Source organism: Callithrix jacchus, chromosome 2 (genome assembly GCF_049354715.1).
Source record: "Callithrix jacchus isolate 240 chromosome 2, calJac240_pri, whole genome shotgun sequence".
Lineage (NCBI taxonomy): Eukaryota > Metazoa > Chordata > Mammalia > Primates > Cebidae > Callithrix > Callithrix jacchus.
Window position 1 is genome coordinate 65,134,332 of NC_133503.1, and position 20,971 is coordinate 65,155,302.

The following is a 20,971-nucleotide window of genomic DNA, read 5'->3' on the forward strand; positions in this document are numbered from 1 at the left end:
ATTTCTTTATAACAATGCAAGAATTGCCTAACACAATAACTGATTACTAAAATAAGGAATAAGGAGGTAGACAAGTAATGTAACTGCCCGATAATTTTGAGGCTCATAAGTTAAGCCTAAAGAGTTTAACCATGATTCAAGAATAAAGTCTCACACAACATACAGTATGACGTTAAACTGGAAATGTAAGAGAAAAAATAAAAGGCTGGGTGCTGTGGCCATGGCTGTAATCACAGTACTTTAGGAGGCTGAGGTGGGTTGATCGCTTAAGTCCAGGATTTCGAGGCCAGCCTGGGCAACATGGCAAAATCCCGTCTCTACAAAAAATACAAAAATTAACTGAGTGTGGTAACACATGCCTCTAGTCCCAGCTACTCAGGAGGCTGATGTGGGAGGACTGCTTAAGCCCAGGAGGTCAAGGATACAGTGAGCAAGATTGTGCCACTGCACTCCAGGCTGGGCGACAGAGCAAGACCCTCTCAAAAAAAAAAAGAAAGAAAAGAAAATCTATAAATGCCTCCTGGCAATAGCAAGGGTGAATCTTCCACCATTTCCCCTGTGACTTTAGACAATCTCAGCATGTTGTTTACGTTGTTCTCAGCACAAGCTCTGGCCAGGGAACCACAGGGTCCAGAGTTCAAGGTTCAAGTTCAAGAATTCAGTGTTGAACACCTGACCCAGAAGGCCTCTGGCTGTGATAGGCTCCTTTTGCCATGGAGCCCTTGCTGTGTAGGGTAGCATTGTAGACACCCCCCCTCCCCACCACATAGGATGGGTATTGGTTTATACTCATTTATATAGTCAGCTCTCCACCTTAGTATAAACTTCTGAGGACAAATGGGACTTAATAAAAGGCTTACAAAGTTGATAAGTGTGATTTGGAAAGCCAAAGCCAAGCAGAAAGAGAATACCACTTCTGAATTTTATTTCATCAAGGAAGTCTTTGATTGAGATTTATATTCATGTGAGAATAATAAAAAAGAAAAATTAGCATGGCAAAAGTACAATATATTTAACCTAATGTGCTTTTTATCCTAGATATAAGAGGACACAGGGCAAAAGGATAAAAAGCCCACTTAACGTGAACAAAGTGAGCAGACAACCTACTCTTTCCCTAAAAAAGGTTGGCAGAGAATAGAAAGAGAATAAATATAGGTAAATGAAAACTTTGGTTGGAGAAGCTGATGTATCTGGATGATAAAAACATGTTATATGAAAGAAGCAGAGAGACAGGAAGAATGACTGAAGAGAGGGAGGGAGAGAGAGGAGGCCAGTGTAGGGGGACAGCCTGAGAGAGGGGAGGTGGGGAGAGAGGAAGAGAAGTAGGGGACCAGAACCTGCAGGGCCTCTCAGGCCATCAGAAAGATGGGGGGCTTCTCCCCTGAGTGAAGCAGGAGCCCTGGATGCAGTGGGCAGAGCAAGGACAGGATGGAGGTGGACGGTACTGGGGCAGTAGGACGCACTTCCTTTGGGAGTGTGAGGAGAAGATGCATTGACAGGGAAGTCCAGTACAGTGACACACAGCAAGCACCAAGCCCATCACTTACGGTATGAGGCCTATTCTATCCGCCAATACCTGTAGGCCCAGAGAGGTAAAGCGCCTGCTCAAGGTCACAGCCATAGAGACATACAGATGCATAGAGACATTTATCTAGAGGACTGTGGGGAGCCAGGCGAAGCGAGTGGGAAGTCCAGAGGCAGGTGGTCAGCTCCTGGAGGGCAGGGGTGCCGGGCAGTAAAGGGCAGAGAGTACATGGTGACAGTGCACCCTTGGCCTCTAAATCTGTTTCTTACCTAGGGGGTGGGGAAGTAGCAGTGACATCTCCTACATGAGTCATGTAGGTGGCACACACACAAAGAAACAGACACACACAGATACATACACACACATACAGAGACACAGACATAGACACAGAGACACACACAGACACCCACAGACATACACAGACATACACACAGATGCAGACACAGAGACATGGATACACAGAGAGATGTCTAGAGACACAGAGACACACAGAGAGACATTTAGAGACACAGAGACATACAGAGATACATACAAAGAGACACACAGTTACACAGACACACAGAAAGACACAGACACACAGAGACAGACACACAGAGACATACACGTAAACACACATAATACATTAGTTAACCAAACTGCCAAATTGTCAAAATAACAAATTCCAGAATGAGCTAAGTGTTGATGAAATTCTTCCTGTAGAAATGAACAGAAGAGGTGACACCAGGGCTAACCTACTCGGGAATAACCTGGGTAAGCTCTTCCTAAGACAGGCCGTCACAATCTTCCCAAGGAAAAAGAGAGAGAATATGACATTATGACTAAAAAAAGGGATATTTCCTTGACTTCCCCCCACCATTTTCCCAGGCAGAAAGCCGCACTGTGAGATGCAGATGCAGGGACATATGAGTTTTCACCCCACGCACCATGTGGAGGGCCAGCTTTGACCCCAGTGGACAGAAGCCCAGAGCAGTACTCCAGCCCAGGCTCCTCACTTAGGACCTTTCATGATTCCTGCTGCCTGGGCCCACCTCCAGAACTTCTGATGTCACTTACCTGGGGGAGGCCTGGGCATGGAGACCTTAAACATCTTCACAAGGGTCCCAGCGTACAGTCTCAGGGTCACAAACTACTAACTTAAAGGGTCTTTCATGCCCAGCATATGTTATGGAAAGAAAACAGCAAGTCAAGGAATCTGCATGGTGATCAAATAGTGGGTGCTCTGCATATGTTCACTAGAGGGTTGAAGCTTCCAGCGTGGCTTCCCTCCTGTTACTAGACTTGTGCTTTTCCATGCATTTGCTTTCTGGCTTTGCCATTCTTTACTCCAAGCTTGTATGCTTTTGTAAATCAATACAATGGAGAAGATTTGCCAGCTGTTCCAGGACCCAAAGATCAGCTTCTTTTGCTTCCTTTTTCTTTACCTATTCAAGGAAGAGGAAACACCCATAAATAGCCATGGAAAGGAAATGCCTCAGTGGGGGCTGAATCTGTGAGCTGAAGCCCACAGGGCTGAGCTGCTGAGCCCTCCAAAACCCCTTCAGAAGTCCCTAAGTTCAGCAGCCTGGATCCCACAGTGGGTTGTGGTAACAGAGAAGCTAGGGAGGCCCTGGGGACTGATGGTGCTGGTGGGGGTGGGGTCCTGGGTTCCTGAGCCAGCTGGCCTTAGAGCTCCATTAGGTCAAGGTCATGGGGACAAGTCATCCTAGTGACCTCACACTGACACAGTCACTAGGCCCTGCCTCTGGGTGTTTCAGAGAAAACTCCAGACAGAGGGGTATGGAAACGCTCCAAGGGCTGCCTTATCTAGGGTAAAAGCCACGCGACACTCTGTGAGGGCCAGATCAGGGTCGTTGGACTGCTGATAGGGACACCAAGGCCGAGGTCAGGGTCCCTCTGTGCTAGTCCTAAGCCACACAAGCCCCTGAATTTCTGGACCTCACGGCATCCTGAGTCTCGGCTCCCCTCCATACCATCCCGGGGAATCTGCCTGGGGCTCTCATGGCTAGACACAGAGCAGGAGCCCAGGTAGCTCTACAGCCTAAGGAAGACACCCAGGAAACCGAAGCATGGGAAAGCACTGGGAAATCCCCACTCCAGTCCTAAACCTGCTGGAGCAGGGTCCCAGCAACTGTTTCCCCAACCCAGAAGCGCAGCACCTGCCCAGCCAGGAACTTAGAGAAATGAAGGCCTCCCCTAATCCCAGGACAGTAATACTGTTTTTTTCCCTGTTTACAGACAAGAACCCTGGGCTCAGAGCCATTTGGTCACATGACCAGGGCCCTCTCTGCAAAAGAGGCAGAGCCAAGTCCCCTGACCCCAAAGTGCAGGCCTCACAGTACTGTCAGAGCGCCTGAATGGTGGAGGGGGCTGAGGGCTTTCTTCCCAGCCCAGATCATCTTGCCCCACGCCTCAGCCTTGAGCATCTACCCAGGAAGGTGAGGAGATGAAGGCCTGGAGAAGGATCTGGAAGGAGCAGGTCCACAATGGGGCATCAGCTACTTCGTTTGTAGGCTAAGCCAAGCTGGGCTGGAGTCCGGCGGGGTGGGGGGCCCTCGAGGGCAAGCCTCTGGGCTGGGAGCCAGACTGACCTCTGCCCACTGAGGCCAGGATGAATGTGTTCTTTTCTGCCTCTCTCTTTCTTAGAAGTTCTCTCAGCCCAGTACTTCCTGAGATTTCTGCTGCAGTGCCAAGCAGCCTTCTTAACCCCTCACCTCCCACTCCTTTCGAGGCAACTCAGAACCCAAAGGGGAAGGGTCACAGGTATACAGGTGCCCACAGGTTCCAGGGAAAGAGAGCATGCATCTGGGACTGTGGAGGGCTCTGTTTCACCTCTTAACGTATGCCTTAGATGAGCCACTTCGCCGCTCAGAGCCTCAGTCTCTTCAGCTGTCAAATGGAGTTGGCAATGACAACAGCCTGGCAAGAGCATGCTTGCAGATGGAAAAAAGACAGACCTTGACAGGGCACCAAGCACCTTCTCCAGGCCAGGCACTGGCATTACTGATTGACGTGCATTTCCTATTCATTCTTTGCAATCACCCAATGAGGTAGACATTAATATTTCTGCCATTTTATTGTCATGGGACTAAAGTAGAGAGGGAACGTAATTGTCCAAGGTCATACAGCTGGCAGGTGGTAGGGCTGGGAGTAGGCGAGTGGAGGCAAAAAGAAGTCTTTCATTTGGCCTCTGATGAGTATTCTCAGCACTTCAGAGGCTTCTGGTAGACTCACACACAGAGGCCAGGCCTGGCCCATTCACTGTGCATCCCTGCATCAGCACCTAGCAGGATGTCTGGTGCAGAGTAGGTACTCTGAATGGCAAGGGAGTAACATAGGGAAGGAAGTTCCCTGGGCTCTGGAATGAGGACTCCCCTCCCTGCCCCCACTCTCATCTCCCAGCTCTGTCTCTTCCCCACTCTTTCACTGCACGATTGCTTCTGCCTCTTGGAACCTCCGTCTCCTCATCTGTAAAATACAATCATGATAATAGTATCACAAAGGGGATTGTGAGGATTCGAGGGTAAGAGGTGCATATAAAGTCCCCTCACTCCTGCAATGCTTGATAAATAATACCTGCCATTATTCACTGGAAATGGGGAACTGTCTGCAAAGGGACTTGGAAGAGGAGACCCAGTGTCTTTGGATATGTTATGCTGCTATTGAACTTCCCGAGTTCATAGACAGAAGGAGACCTTTCCTTGGTCAGGATGAAGGTGTCAGGGCCTCAGATCAGAGGAGTAACTCACAGGGACATTTGATGTCACCTTGCAAGCCAGCATGTGATGGGGCCAACCAAGGATCTGAGACACAGCCTGAGACTCGGGTGGGGCCAGCCTGGGAGCAGGCTGCCTGCCCTGGAACGGAAGGACCCGCTAAGGGCTGCCAGCTGGATTCTCAGACCAGAGCCCAAGGCTGATGCCAGCCGGGTCAGGGGCCTCAGGCAGGTCCTAGCCCCACTGTCTTGGCCAGCTTAAAGGACCTGCCAGGGCCACCCCACCCACACCCAGGTTCTTCATTCTGATAGGGAAAAGCAAGGCCCAGTGAGGGGCTGGCCAAGGTTATGGCAGGGACCAGGATGCCTGGCTCTTGACCCAGCCATGCCCCTCACCTGGCTGGATGCTCCAGTTGAGGCCACCCTGCCCACCTCCAGTGCCCAAGAGAGGAGAGACTGTGGACAGGTTGATTTCTGCCCCATGATCGCCAGGACCAAGCGGATCTTCCCTGCCTCAAGCCACGGCGTGTGGCCGGGCCTGGAAACACCTGCTGCACAAGTGAGACCCTGCTTGGTGCTGAGCCCAGGGACAGGACACTTGGAGCCTTGAAGGGCTGCCCACCGGGAGACAGTGAGGTCATGGGCTGGAAACCATGTCAATCAGTCAGGGGTGACAAAGGCATGATTCATTAGGGTAGCAGGCTGGTGTGGAGGGTTGCAGGCTTTGGGCCACACTGTCTAGGTTTAAATCCCAGCTCTACCAGGGACCAGCTGTGGGGCCTTGGGAAAGTGCCTTAGCCTCTCTGTGCTTCAGTTTGCTGTGTTCTGGAGTGCTCACCCCATAGGGTTGCCATGAAGATTAATGAGATGTAACCACTTGGCACAGCCCGGAGCACGGTCAGCACTCACCCAATGATGGCCATTGTTGCCCTCCACCGTCATTGTCTCTGAGTCATGCACGTGCCTATATATGCATGTGGGGCCCAGAGAGCTGCACTGCCTCCAAAGAGGAGCTGTCACCTCGACTCACTGGGGCAGAGTCAGCTCTTCCCTGCTGCTGCTGGGTTTTAAATTTGTATGTATTTATGTATGTATGTATGTATGTATGTATGTATTAGATAGGGCCTTGCTCTTGTCACCAAGGCTGGTGTGCAGTGGCAATCCTAGCTCACTCCATCCTTAAACTTCTGGGCTCAAGCAATCCTCCCACCTCAACCTCCCAAGTAGCTGGGACTATAGGTGTGTGCCGCCACACATGGCTAATTTTTTCGTCTTTTTGGTCTTTTGTAGAAACGGGATCTCACTGTGTTGCCCAGCTTAGTCCTGGGCTCAAGCAATCCTCCCACCTTGGGCTCCCAAAATACGGGGATTACAGGCATAAGCCATGGCATCTGGCCTCTGCTGCTACTGTTAATTTCCTCCGGATCTTTCCAGATGACTCCAGTCTCTCTATAGTGCCTTCATTCCTACCCTGGGCTGCCACACAGCAATCCTGGGGGTGGGGGCACTGAGGCCCATGAGTGTCCTTACTCTAGATGGCCCCGGTCTGCTGGGTGAAGTGGGGTCAGCCAAGAGCCCTGGGCGGTGGAGCAGGGCTTCCATCCTGGCTCAGCCTGTTGTTTGAGGCAGCCTCGGTCTTCCACATTCTCCGTGGTAAGGTAGGGGATGATCTAAAATAAGATTGTGATCTCCACTGGCTCTTTGATGGCGGAGACTCCGTGATTCTATTTTTGTTCTTCTGTTAATAGCATCGTTAATTCTCACAGTAGTGAGCATTCACTGAACACCTGCTATATGCCAGAGACTGAACTTGGTGGTTTGTTTCATGGCAGCTATCAGTTACTGCATGCTTGGATCCACCAGCCATGAGCACGGGGCAGGAGCATCTCATTTAATCATTACAGCTCCCTTCTGGGGAGGAATTATGATCATCCCCACCATAAGGATGAGCAACAAAGGTTCCACATGATGAGATGCCCTCATTCTGCCAATTTGGACGTAATCACCAAGCCATGCCCAAGTCCCTACCTCTCTGTAAGGGAGGAATTTTCATCTCCCATTTACTGATTAAAGAAAAATCAAAACCCACTGCCCAGAAAGGGGCAGTGACTCAGCCCACATCCCACTGTTTGAGATGATGACCTCTAAAGACATTTGGCCTCAACTTTCTATGTTCTTTGATCCCACTAGTCTGTGCTGAGGCCTCGAAGAAATGTGCCTGGGCTTTGTGACTCTCAGTTCCTCCTCAGAATTCCTGTTCAGTTACTCTGGGCCTACAGTGGACTCCAGGTAACTAAGGGTCTAGTCTTTGGCCAGCGGTCTGACCTCTAAATAAACTTGAGCCCTAACTAGGGAAGAACAGCACAGACCACGGAAGGTCACACCCTCTCCACTGCTGCTCAGGCAGGTGGTGCTGCACCCATGTTGTCTTCTTTGTGGCCTGGGACAATCTGTCGGCTCCAGATGAGGATCTTCATCATGTAGACAAGGAAATTGAGGTCAAATGGTTTATCCAAGCAGGGAATCATTGACTGGTGCCCCAGGCAAATCATATTATCAAGGACACTTTTTAAAATTCCAGCAGACTGGAGAGGGTGGGTTGTTTTTCCATTTTTGGGTAAGGAATTTGGACTTTAGGCTGCAGGCTCTGCCTTCAGCCAGGCAGAGGAAGAGGTCACATCAGAGATGCAGCTATGGTTCAAAGGTCCCTCACTGAGAAGCCTTTTCCTTCTAGTGGCAACCTTGGAAGATCAGCTTACTTGCTCTTTTCAGGCCTCTCTTATACTCATCTTTTACCCCCAAGAGCAAAGAAAAGAGGAAGCCACTGTTTGCTTTCTGAAGGCCCAGGCAAAGTGAAAATAAGAGCACCCATGTGAAGGATGGTGACTCATTCCTTGACGAAGAGACCAGGCCAACTAAAGCAGAGGGGCCTTGGGAAGGCCTGGGCTTTCATTCCTTTTGGGACCAAAATGAATCACTGATCTCATTAAGTCACACCGGCCAGTCCCAAACTTTCCTGGGTAGAGCCACTGCAAGCATCAAATCTTAGGTGAGGCCCCATCAGTGGGCACTCGCAAGAGCAAAGAGGCTGGGCTTCTCCTCTCTCAGGAGGCCAGACAGGTCCTTGTTCTCTTTGGAGCAAAGTGGAAACTGGGACCAGAAGAGTCAGGTCAGGGACAATGCCTCAAAGCAGACCAGTCAGCAAGGTGGCAGCCCCTACCTAAGCACGCTAGTGCTTTGGGACACCATACAACTCGTCCACTCATTTGCCCATGGGTTCGGGCAGGTAGTCAGCAAGCACTGACAGCATGACCAGCTGGTGCCAGGTGTTCTACATGCCATTTCTTCCCTAGACCTTGCATCAGAGGAAGAGGAGCCTCAGCTAACAGACAAGAAAACCAAGGTGGGTGGGCGTGGTAGCTCACACCTGGAATCCCAGCACTTTGGGAAGCTGAAGCGGGTAGATCACCTAAGGTCAGGAGTTTGAGACCAGCCTGGCCAACATGGTGAAACCCCATCTCTACCAAAAATACAAAATTAGTCAGACGTGGTGACAGGCGCCTGTAATCCCAGCTACTTGGGAGAATTGCTTGAACCCAAGAGGCAGGGGTTGCAGTGAGCTGAGACTGCGCCATTGCACTCCAGCCTAGGTGAAAAGAGCAAAACTCTGCCTCCAAAAAAAAAAGAAAAAGAAAAACCAAGGTACTGGCCTGGCTCATACAGCCAGGAATCCATCCCAGAGCTGGCTGATCCTGAACCTTTCTTCTTTTGATGCTTTCTCTACAGAGACCTACTCTTCATCTGCAGGCACTGAAGGCCCATTTCACACATCACCATCTGGGTTGGTCTAGGAGAGCCTTAGAAAGCTGGAGATTTTTCTCGACAAAGCAGCCTGGGTTATTTCAGAGGAGGAACCTGCTGCAAGGAGAAGCAGAAACTTGGGCCCATCCTCCAGGCCTCAGCATTCCAGAGGCCAGATGTGTGAGCCTGACGTCATCCACCAAGTCATGGCCCCACTCCAGGCTGCCCTCCGCTGGCTTGCAAACCCTGTTCCTCCATGCTGTCTCCTCCTCCCTTTCTTCGGCATGAAGGAGACTGAGTGGTGCTGGCAGCCACTCCCCAGCATCTGGCAGAACATTCTGCCCCATAGTTGAGCTCTTCTCACTCCCCAGCTTTCCCTAGGGATGGCCGGTGACTCATATTTCCATTTTCAATATTGGGCCAGGAGCCGGATCTTTCCATGACCACCAGCACTGGCTATATAGTGTCAGAATCAAGGATGTGATGTCAGATAGGTCCGAGTTCAAATCCTCCTCTGCTGCTTGTTGGCTGTGTGATTTCAGGTAACTAACTCACCCTCTCTGAGCCTCTGTTTCCCCATTGTAAATGCAAACCACAATGATCGACTCCGATGTCTTCCTTCTTGCAAAAGTCCCTTCCCTTTTGTCTGAAGCTCTGAAAAATGAACCATTCCCTCTATCAGCTTTCTTTTATATATTCACCTTTCACAAGCCAAGGAAAGAGGAAGCTGATATTAGAGTTTTTGAAATGGAATAGTAATATTTACATGCCATGTACTATGTGTAAAGAATCTATTATCAGGTGTTATTATTAGCCCCCAGCCTGGAATACCATGGTGCAATCTCAGGTCACTGCAACCTCCGCCTCTGGGGTCCAAGCAATTCACCTGCCTCAGCCTCCCAAGTAGCTGGGACTATAGGCATGTGCCACCACGCCCAGTTAATTTTTTTGTATTTTTAGTAGAGATGGGTTTCATTATGTTGGCCAGGCTGGTCTTGAACTCCTGACCTCAGGTGATCTGCCCACCTTGGCCTCCCAAAGTGCTGGGATTACAAGCATGAGCCACTGCACCCAACCTATTCACCCCATTTTATAGGTGAGGAAACTGAAGCCGAGAGAGGTAAAGTAACTTGCCCAAACCAGTAAGTGACACAGCTGAGATTCACACCCAGGCTGTCTGGTTTCAGCGTCCATGCTCTTAATCCCAATATGGAGAAATGGAAACAAGATGAAATGGGTAAGGCCATGGCAAAGTGCTGGGCCCATAGTGAACTCCAAATAGTGTTTACTGCTAGTACTATTACTTCTATTACTATTACTTCACCAGCATCATCTCTGAGTCTCATCCTTGCACCCAAGAAGAAGCAGGGCAGGGATCCCTGCCCTTCTGGCCGAATCCAGCAGTCAAGATGTACTTGAGTTAAAGAGGGCCAGTTGGTTACCCCTCCTTCTCCCCTCCTTCTCTCCTCCCCAAATGTGGGGTGCCTTGCATGCCAATTGAATGTTCTTGTCAAGTGGCCTGCCAAAGGTGGATGCTCTCCCTTGTTCTTAGGGTGGGAACAGGAGAGGAATTGCAAGTGGGGTGCTAGGAGGAGGGAGAGAGGTCACTGGAAAGGGTGAGAGCCTGCTGGCACCCGCCAAGGAGGAAGAAGGCAAGAGGGGGTGGAGGGGTGTGGCAGTGGTTTTGGTGAACACTAAAGAACCCTGGCCTCCTGGTTTCCCATCTCCACTTCTTCTCTCCTCCCCAAATCAATATACTAGTTGTTTCTACCCCTGAAACAAACAAAAACAAAGATTGCCACCCTGTAGATGTCAGCAGATTGTCAGGTGACCCTCCAGCCCAGGAACCTTGGCTCCAAGAGGCCAGGTTGAACCACTGGGCTCTCTGCTTCTTTAGAGATCGCTCCTGCCAAAAGGTGAAGCTTGCGATTTGGGTCCCAAAACCAAAAAACCAATGAGATGCTGGTAACAGAAGCCCTACCAGAGACAAAGTATCCCTTCGAGGTTACAAGTGAAGGGGTGGGCACAGGGTGATCAGGAAAAGACAAAAAGAAAGCAGGGCTGGCAAATGGATGACAGACAAGACAGAATTTGAGGAGGAAAGCGTGAGACTGAGTGATAAGGGGACCATTTTGTCTCCATGTGCCACCTCCAACTGGTCTCTCATTTTTATTATCCTTCCTAGACCTGGGAGCAAAGAACTGATGTTACATAGGCATCCGCCTCATCCAGTTCTTCTGTGGCCCCTTTGTGGCCAAAGGCCCGCCTTCTTCATGCCCCACAAGAGATGAGCCAGCCTCCAGTTCTCACACTGCTGCTAGCATTCCCTTTCTGCGGCTGCTGGGAGGTTTGGGAGGTTGAGATCTTTACTACTTGATCTTCTTTGCCAGACAGGGCCATTGTCCCCTCTCTCTCCCTGTTTCTGAGGTTCCAACTCTGCCTGTTCTCAAGGCACTTGGGAGCTTGTCTCCCAGAAGGAATGAGAGCGAGGGTGGACACTCAAAGCCCCTCTCCTAGCTGGTTGCTCACATGGCCGTCTCCAGCACTGGTCTTCGAGTGCAGGGCCTGGCCCCCAGTAGATACCCATAAACAATGTTTTGTGTTTTATTTTAATGACTTCTGAATCATTCATTTTTCTACTTTTGAACTGATTCACTCTTTTGTGTTGCGTAAACTCCTTTGAAACCTTAGTCTGTAAAATTTTGTTATTTTAACTTAAAAAAAGTGATGAGCAGGTCTTATCTGACAGTATTCATTCTGAGCTATACAGATCATTCTAGAAAATTTCCTATCGAATATTTTCAGCTAGAAAATAAGCCCACTGGAAGCCCCCAAGCCCATGCCTGACCCTAACTTCCTTCATTCAATGAGCATTGATCAAGATTGCTTCCAAGCATTTGATGTTGTAGGAAATACAAAACAGTGTAAGGCGTGAAGCTGCTAGCACTATACAAAAGACAGGAAGTCCTCCAGCCATCGGTCCATGTCTCTGGAACATCAGCTATTTGCTCCCAGATACTGATTGCATACAGTGCAACAGGAAACAGAACACTTCGTGGAGCTCATAGTCTCCAGCGGGGGGTGACAGACATCAAAACCATAATCACAACAAGAGCCAAGCACAGTGCCAGGCACCCCATGCAAACAGCTGCCTTTGAAGACACTCGCTTCAGAGTCGGCTTGGCTGGCTAGCACCTCAGCTGCATTACTGACTTTGTATGACCTTGAGCAAAAGGTGTAAACTCCCTGAGGCTTAGTTTCATTTTCTTCCTAGGGTCATGATAAAAATGAAAAGCAATGACCCAAGTAGCTGGCATATCATTATTATTATTATTAATATTATCATTATGCTAATGATCATGACAATATAATAAATACCAGATGAATGGCACAGAAACGAGGGAGGGTGGGAATACTTCTTCCTGGAGAGAGGGTGGTATGAGGATAATTTTCGGAAGAAGGTGGGTGTTGGCTGAGCCCTAAAGGAGGGGTTGGATTTCTATACAAGGAAGTGGCGAAGAGTGAATCAGTTCAAAAGTAGAAAAATGAATGATTCAGAAGGTCATTAAAATAAAACAAATAAAGAATCTAAACCAAATGACTGGGTTCCTTAAAAATAGGACATTGCATTGCCAAGCTGAGAAGCATTAGTCAGGCGGAGGAGGTGGTTACTGGGAAATTTCGCCCAGTTCAGCATTATTGAGAAGTTGTGGGTTCCTGAAGCATTCAGTGGGAGTTGTGCAATCCTGAGGGGTTAAGGGAACCCAAACCCTGGTCCGGGGAGTGAAAGGGAAGTGTTTAGGACGGGGTCAATATTAGAAGCTCCTTGAAAAGCAGAGCAGTTTCCAGGGAAAGTGGTTAAGTGTGTTGGAGGAGTCTGAGGTGGATCTACAGGCCAGGCGGCATCTGTCTGGGGAGCCATGACAGAGAACATCTGGAAGGCAGGGACAGTGCAGCCCAGGTCTGGGTCTGACATGTTCATTCTCCCTACAGTGTCTTGCAGTCTCTCCTGGCTTCTCTGTGCATTCTCCTACGACAGGGACACTCCACCTTCCCTGTCCAACTGGTGGAGCTTGGTAGATGGGTTCAAACCCTAGCTCTGCCACTCACTTGCTGTGTGACCTTGGGCAAGTCACCTTACCTCTATGTGCCTTCATTTTCCATCCATAAGAAGGGGGATCATCATATCCACTTCATAGGATTAGGGTGAGGAATAAGCGAAACACGCCTGGCACATACAGGAGCAGAAAATGTTAGTTTCAGCACCTTCTCCTGTTCTCCTCCTTGTCCTGGTCTCATCCTCTCCTTCTCTACCAATTCTGATGATTTCTTGCTCAGAGTGACCATGGATTCCATAGGCAAATAATTGAACAGCTTCGGTCTGATGTCCTGCCTGGAGGTCATCCGTTCATTTGTGTCATTCCACTTACATTTACAAGTAACTATAACATGACGAGCATTGTTTTTAGACTGAAAACAAAAATATGACATACGGACAAAGAGATGAGGGACTTACGAGAGAGGGAGACAAAGTATCCAGGGACCGAGAGGGGAGAAGTGAATGTCTGCAGTGCCCCTGTTGTGTGCTGGGTGTGGAGGACCCCCAGGCTCAGGAGGAAAATGGGGTCCAGACTGGGCCTTGGAAATGCTATAGCACAGTATGAGACAGACACGCAAACCCAAATGTCCGGGGTGCCCAGGAGAGACAATGGTTTTACTGTCTTGCATGAGCTGGGGAAAGCTTTTGAGAGGAGGTGATAGAGGAGCTGGGTGCTGAAGGATGAGTATTTACCAGGAAGGGTATTTTAAACAAGAATGACCCATGTGAAGGCCCAGCGGCATCAAAGAACAGAGTATTTGGGAAAGAGCTGGTGTCTCTTTAGAATAAGTGAAATTTTCATTTAGCATAGGACCAGACACAGAGTAAGTACTCAACTGAGTGATTGAGCATGGGTCCAGCACATTGGTTCTGTTAGATCATCCATGGATTTGCCCCCAGCTCTAAGCCCACATTCTAGTGACAGCCCCATCATCTTCCAGGAGGAGGGCAGCCTCAGAGTCAGAGGGAGGAGAGAAGTGAGCTCCAAACAAAGGGAGGCCATGAAGTGGGCTAGTTTCCTGCTTACCAGGGGCCTGTGCAATGTGTCTCCTGCCTGGGGCTGGACATTCTGTTCCCTTCGCAGACAGAACCCAGAGGTTGGGCCAACCCTCTGACCCAGGATAAGCTAACGGGAAAGCGGGCCACACTGGGCCCCAAGTCATCAGCTCACCCTGTTGAGCTGGGCCCTGGAGATTCCGCCTGCCCCAGGCAGGATTTAGAGAAGTACCAGGCCGAGTCATCAGCTCTGTGCGGTCACTGCCTGCCGGGGCTGCGCAGGGCGAGTGGGGAAATAATAGATTGCGGCACTAAGCCATGGGAACCAAGTACTGGGGCACTGGAGCTCTCTCCCTGGATCTGTTACCAGAAGCTGGTTATGTAATCGGCTCACTCGTGCCTTCAACAAGCATGTATTAAGGGCTGACTGGGTGCCAGGCACTGTTTCTAGACTCTGGAAATATAGCTGGGACAGATACAGAGACCCTGCCTCAGGAAGATGGCATTCTGGTGGACAAATGGATGTGACCACTGTCCTCCTACCTTTAGTGAGTGTCTACCACAAGCAAAGCTCTGTCCCAAGCACTGTGCTGGTGATATCTCATTTCATCCTCTCTGCCACTGTGGGAGGCAATCCTTATTATTATCCCATATTACAGAACACTGTCCTGCCTTAGGAACCCACCAGCAAGAACCCCCCTCCCCAGATCTTCCCAAGGTCCTTCTCATCCTTCAGGTCAAATTGCTTCTCAAAAGGCAGTGAGGGCCAGGCACAGTGGCTCACACCTGGCAATCCCAGCCCTTTGGGAGGTCAAGGTGGGCAGATCACTTGAGGTCAGGAGTTTGAAGCCAGCCTGATCAATATGGTGAAACCGCATGTCTACTAACAATAAATTTTTTTTTTAAATAAGCCAGGCATGGTGGCGTGTGCCTGTAATCCCAGATACTCGGGAAGCCGAGGCTGGAGAATCACTTGGAGGCGGGAGAATCGCTTGATCCCGGGAGGCAGAGGTTGCAGTGAGCCGAGATTGTACCACTACACTCCAGCCTGGACGACAGAGCAAGACTCTGTCTCAAATAAAGAAAAAAGGCAGTGAGCTAAGGTGGGGTGCAAATAGTGACACCTTGCCTTACTCTCAGCTCTCGGTGACCTAACAGGTCAGGAACGAGGAGCCTGGAATCCTCTGATAACGGTCAGGCTCCACCCACCCAAAGCACTTTCCTGAACTCACTGGAACTTAGAGCTTTCAAATGCTGTCAGAGCCTTGTAATCATCCCTTTTCCAACATTCCTTAATCATCATTACTCTGGGCTCAGGCATTTAATTGCTCATCAGTTTCTTCATACTTTCATGAAGGGAGAATTGCTTCATTCTTTCAGGGCAAGTGTCGCCTTTGATCAAATTGTGCTGTAGGGGAGTCCTCCCCACCACACCAACTCTACCCCTGCCCCATAACTGGTATTCTGCCATGCCTTCACTCACTCACATGAGCCCTGCTGTGTGCCAGGAACTTGGGTCAGGAGCCCCAAGGGAGGCAGAGGAAGAAGCAGCCACTGTGATCAGGGGCAAGAGAGAAGGTGGCAGCAGGGGATTGGTCAGCCCAGGGGTCATGTCACTCAACAGGACTGAGAAAAACATTGCTTGCAATTGGCTGCATCTGGAAGGCCAGTAGAAGTCATCCAGGTTCAGGGCTGTCTGGGCAGACAGGAGTGAAAGGACATGTGGCCTTTGGGGAACCTGGACACAGCCAGGAGTGCACAACATCTAGGGGATAAAGGGGCCCAGGCAGCCAAAGGACCAGCAAAGAAATGTGGGTGGCCAAAAAGGGCAAACTCGTGGAAGGTCTTCAGAGTGGGATTAAGGATTTAACTTACTTGGCTGGGTGCGGTGGCTCACACCTGTAATCCCAGCCCTTTGGGAGCCTGAGGCAGGTAGATTGCCTGAGCTCAGGAGTTTGAGACTAACCTGGGCAACATGGTGAAAACCCATCTCTACTAAAATACAAAAAATTAGCCAGGCATGGTGGCGGGTGCCTGTAGTCCCAGGTACTCGGAAGGCTGAGGCAAGAGAATTGCTTGAATCTGGGAGGTGGAGGTTGCAGTGAGCCAAGGATAGTGCCACTGCACTCCAGCCTGGGTGACAGAGCAAACACCTGACTCAAAAAAAATTTTTTTAGCTTACTCATTTGAGAATAAATTCAGGTTGTTGAGCCATATTTCTGCCCTAGGAAGTGTTCTAGACCATAGAGACTTGACTATAAATAGGGCAAGACCCCTGCCTCAGTGGAGTCTACCTTCTAGAGGGGGAATTGGAGCCAGGTTGTACCTGCTCACAAGAACAGGTGTTTTAGATTTTCAGGAATTTGGAGTCATGTGATGTCATGTTGGTAGCTTGAAATTGGCCACAGTGGGTATGTTTACACCACAGAAATTGGCAGACGCTAAAGGCAGCTTTACTCACTACCCACAATCATCCTGCACCCAAAAGCTGCTTAAACATTTGCCAGCATACCACTAGTGGAAACAGACAATAAACAGGTAGGCCCATAGGTAAACATAGTAACAATAGATTGTACATAAGGGAAAAATCTCAGTAGGGCCTTATGGTAAGAGGTAAGCAGGGAAGGTTTCCAGGAAGCAATGTCACCTGAGGCTAATATCTAGATCCTGCGGAGGAAGAAATCAGACTTTTATTTTGGTTTTTTGTTTGTTTGTTTTCTGTAGACACAGGGTCTAACCTTGTTGCCCAAGCTAGTCTTGAACTCCTGGGCTCAAGTGTTTCTCCCACCTGGGCCTCCCAAAGTGTTGGGATTACAGGCATGAGCCACCATGCCCAGCTAGAAACAGACTTTTGAAGAATTGGGACAGTGTTATAGACTGAATTGTTACCTCCTGAAAATTCATATGTGGAAGCCATAACTCCCAGTACTTCAGTATGTGACTGTATTTGGAGATAAGGCCTTTTAAGAGATAGTTAAGTTAGAATGGGGCATTACAGTGGGCCCAAATCCAATGACTGGTGTCCTCATAAGAAGAGGAGATTAGGACAGACACCAAGGATGTGTGAGCACAAAGAAAAGACCCTTAGAGGACACAGTGAGAAGACAGTTATCTGCAAGCCCAGAACTATGAGGAATAAACGTTTGTTGTTTCACTGTCACACACCATCCAGTGTGTGGGATTTTGTTATGGCAACCTTAGAAAGCTAATATAGACAGTATTCCAGGTAGAAGGTACAGCAAGTGTCAGCATCCTGAGGACATGGAAGGAGGCTAGCACACCTGGAGCACTGCTGGGAGGAGGGGTCTCTATACAGTACCTTTTCTTTTTTTTGAGATGGAGTCTTTCTCCGTCACCCAGGCTGGGGTGCAGTGGCCCAATCTCGGCTTACTATAACCTCCTCCTCCTGGGTTCAAGCAATTCTGCCTCAGCCTCCCAAGTAGCTGGGATTATAAGTGCCCGTCACCATGCCTCGCTAATTTTTGTATTTCTAGCAGAGACAGGTTTCACCATGTTAACCAGGCTGGTCTTGACCTCCTGACCTCAGGTGATCTGTCCGTGTAGGCCTCCCAAAGTGCTGGAGTGAGCCACCACATGCGGCCGATAAGATTCCTTTTCAAAAAAACCTTTGTGGAGACAGGATCTTGCTAGGTTGCCCAGGCTTGACTCAAGCTCCTGGGCTCAAGCGATCCTCCCACTTTGGCCTTCCAAGTAGCTGGGACTATAGCCACACACCACTGTGCCTGGCTAAGGTGCCTGGTTTTCATTTAAGTGAGTTGGTGACCCATTTGGAGAGGTTTTATTTTTCTAATTCATTTGTGACTTTATTAAGATGATTTTTTGTGATCTTTCTAATATTTTAATTTAAAACTTTTAATTGATATTAATATATGATTATATATATTTATCGGGTACATGTGATATTTCAGTATGCATAGACAATATGTAATGATTAAATCAGGGTAACTGGCATATCCATAATCTCAAAGGGTTATTATTGTTTTGCGTTGGGAATTTTCAAAATCCTCTCTTCTAGCTGCTTCAAAATAAATAATAAATTATTGTTAGTTACAGTCACCCTGCTGTGCCATGGAACATTAGAACCTATTCCTTCTACCTAAACACTTGTACTCATCAACCAGCCCTTCCCTACACTCCTTACGCCCTTCTCTCCCCAGCTTCTGGTAACCACTATTCTACTCTCTACTTTTACGGAATCGATTTTATTAGTTCCTGCTTATGAGTGAGAACACAGAATTTATCCTTCTGTGCCTGGCTTATTTCATTCAGCATGATGTCCTTCATTTGGAGAGTTTTAAGCAGGGAGTAACAGTATAGAGCTCAACAGTCATCATTTCTTCTTCTGCCGTATTACATGGGGGATCCGACGAGATGGAGCATTCCAACTGTTAACTGCTCCAAATATGATGAAATGTGAGGGAAGTTTGGGAGAATGCTGATAAGGGGGGACAATCCGACTCAGAACAAGAAGAGTCAGAGGTAGATGGTTTAATGATGGGAAGTGCTTCTCCCTCCGTAACCAGCCAAGAGGCAACACGCCTGCAGAAATCAGCTTCTAGATTCAATTCACTTCAGCAAGTATCTAGTGAGCCACTCCTGATGTGCCAGGCTGGTTCTAGGTTCTGGGGATAACCGAGATTTAAAAACAGCAGACAGGCCAGGTGCCGTGGCTCACACCTGTAATCCTAGCACTTTGGGGGCTGAGGCAGGAAGATTGCTTGAGCCCAGGAGTTCAAAACCAGCTCGGGCAATGTAGCAAGACCCTGTCTCTACATAAAGTACAAAAATTAGCCAGGTGCAGTAGCACACACCTGTAGTCCCAGCTACTTGGGAGACTGAGGTGGGAGGATTGCTTGAGCCCAGGAGGTTCAAGGATGCAATGAACTATGATCACACCACTGCACTCCAGCCTGGTTGACAGAGTGACCCCGACTCAAAACTAAAAGAACAAAACCAGCAGCCAAAAATCTCTGTCTTATGAAGCTGGCATTCTGGGGTGAGTGTAGGGGAGCTGGAGACATCAAACACCTAAGTACCATACAGGCTATGTCAGTAAGTGTGGTGGGAAAGTAAAGCAGGGGAGCATGGGGGAGGGCACTTGGGTGGAAAAGGATTGCCATTTTCTTTTTTTTTTTTTTGAGACAGAGTCTTGCTCTGTCACCCAGGCTGGAGTGCAGTGGCAAGATCGTGGTTCACCGCAACCTCCGCCTCCAGGGTTCACAAAATTCTCCTGCCTCAGCCTCCTGAGTAGCTGGGACGACAGGTGCCCGCTACCATACCAGCTAATTTTTTGTATTTTTAGTAGACACTGGGTTTCACCGTGTTAGCCATGATGGTCTCGATCTTCTGACCTCGTGATCCACCCTCTTCAGCCTCCCAAAGTCCTGGGATTACAGGCGTGAGCCACTGTGCCCAAGGGGTTGCCATTTTCAACAGGACAGCCAGGGAAGATCTCAATGAGAACATGACACTAGAGTGAAAACCCTGAGAAGATGGTGCGATGCTGCAGGGCTGGTGAGCCCCAGTGACATGGGGACCGCTGGAGGGTTGTGAGCAAGAGAGAGACACAATTGCTCTGACTGCTGCACCAAGAATACCCTCTCACAGGGAGGCAAGGAGACTGGGTGAGAGGTTGCTTCAAGAATCCAACAAATGTGCTTTTAAAAAATTGAATAGATGACTGCAGCTTGTCCAGCCCAGAAGCCACATGTGGACACAGTATCTCTTCAACCTTCAAGAATATGTCTCCTAACACATGCAGCCAACTTTGGAAGGCATGTCATAACCATCATGGGCTGATGTAGCTGTCCAAGAAATAGCATTGAATTTAAAAATTAGCATAATCCATTTTATGCATGAAAAGTGAGTAGGTGATAGATAATAGATAGATGGATACATAGATAGATAGATAGATAGATAGATAGATAGATAGATAGATAATAGGTAGATGGGAGGGAGGGAGAGAGGGAGTGAGAGAGGAGGAAGGAAGGGAGGGAGGAAGGAAGGAAGGGAGGAAGGGAGGGAGGAAGGGAGGGAGGGAAGGAGGGAGGGAGGGAGAGGAAAAGAGAGCAAAAGGAGGCCATCAATCACAGGGAGGGAGGGAGGGAGGGAAGAAAGGAAGGAAGAGAGGGAGGGAGGGAAGGAGGGAGGAAGGGAAGGGAAGGGAAGAAAGGAAGGAGGGAAGAGAAGAAAGGAAGGAAGAGAGGGAGGGAAGATGGGAGGGAGGAAGGGAAGAGAAGGGAAGGAGAGGGAAGGAGAGGAAAGAAAGAAAGGAAAACAGGCATACACAATACCCACTTGGTACTAGCTTCCTTCAGCTGCTCTCCTGCTGAGCTGAGGTCAATCCCACCAGAGTCCATCTCCTTCCAAACCACAAATTCAACCCTATAGTATTGTCAAATGCGTGAATTTAAAAAAATATTTCCCTTATTATGAAATATACACCTAAAGAGCATATATGTTCAGGTCTACCATATTGCCAGAACCCAATGTCTCCATCACACAGATTTTACTGCCAGTTTCCTCTAGAGATGGAGAAGGGAATTATACCGCACAAAGCCCATCAGGGCTTCTGAAAACTCCATTTAAATGCCCCTGCTCTTTTCCCCAAGTTCCTCTGTCCACCGCATCCCTGGCGCCCCACTCTGAGCTGTCCGTCAAACACCCCTCCCAGCTCCACAGCACTCTGCCTGCATTTCTCCTTGCTCTTCTAGCACTTATCAAAGCTAAGAGACTGAGTGCTGGGCAAAACAAACAGTGAGCTGAGGCCAAACTGGGATGCTGCCATCCTCCAGGACTTCCCTGGGGGCCTGTGCAG

General features: G+C 49.0%; 2 long non-coding RNA genes across 2 annotated transcripts in view; one reads left to right on the forward strand and one right to left on the reverse strand.

Moving 5' to 3' along the window:
• The first annotated feature begins 3,843 nt into the window (after positions 1–3,843).
• Positions 3,844–9,636, forward strand: LOC103790812 (uncharacterized). Its single transcript, XR_617098.5, has 2 exons — positions 3,844–3,960; positions 9,024–9,636. It is a non-coding gene; the product is annotated as an uncharacterized LOC103790812 (long non-coding RNA).
• The window catches only part of LOC103790815 (uncharacterized), a 39,836-nt gene continuing 23,444 nt past the window's right edge, over positions 4,580–20,971 (reverse strand). Inside the window, exon 3 of the long non-coding RNA XR_008479215.2 lies at positions 4,580–4,990. This is a non-coding gene — a long non-coding RNA (uncharacterized LOC103790815). The remainder of the gene's footprint in view (positions 4,991–20,971) is intronic.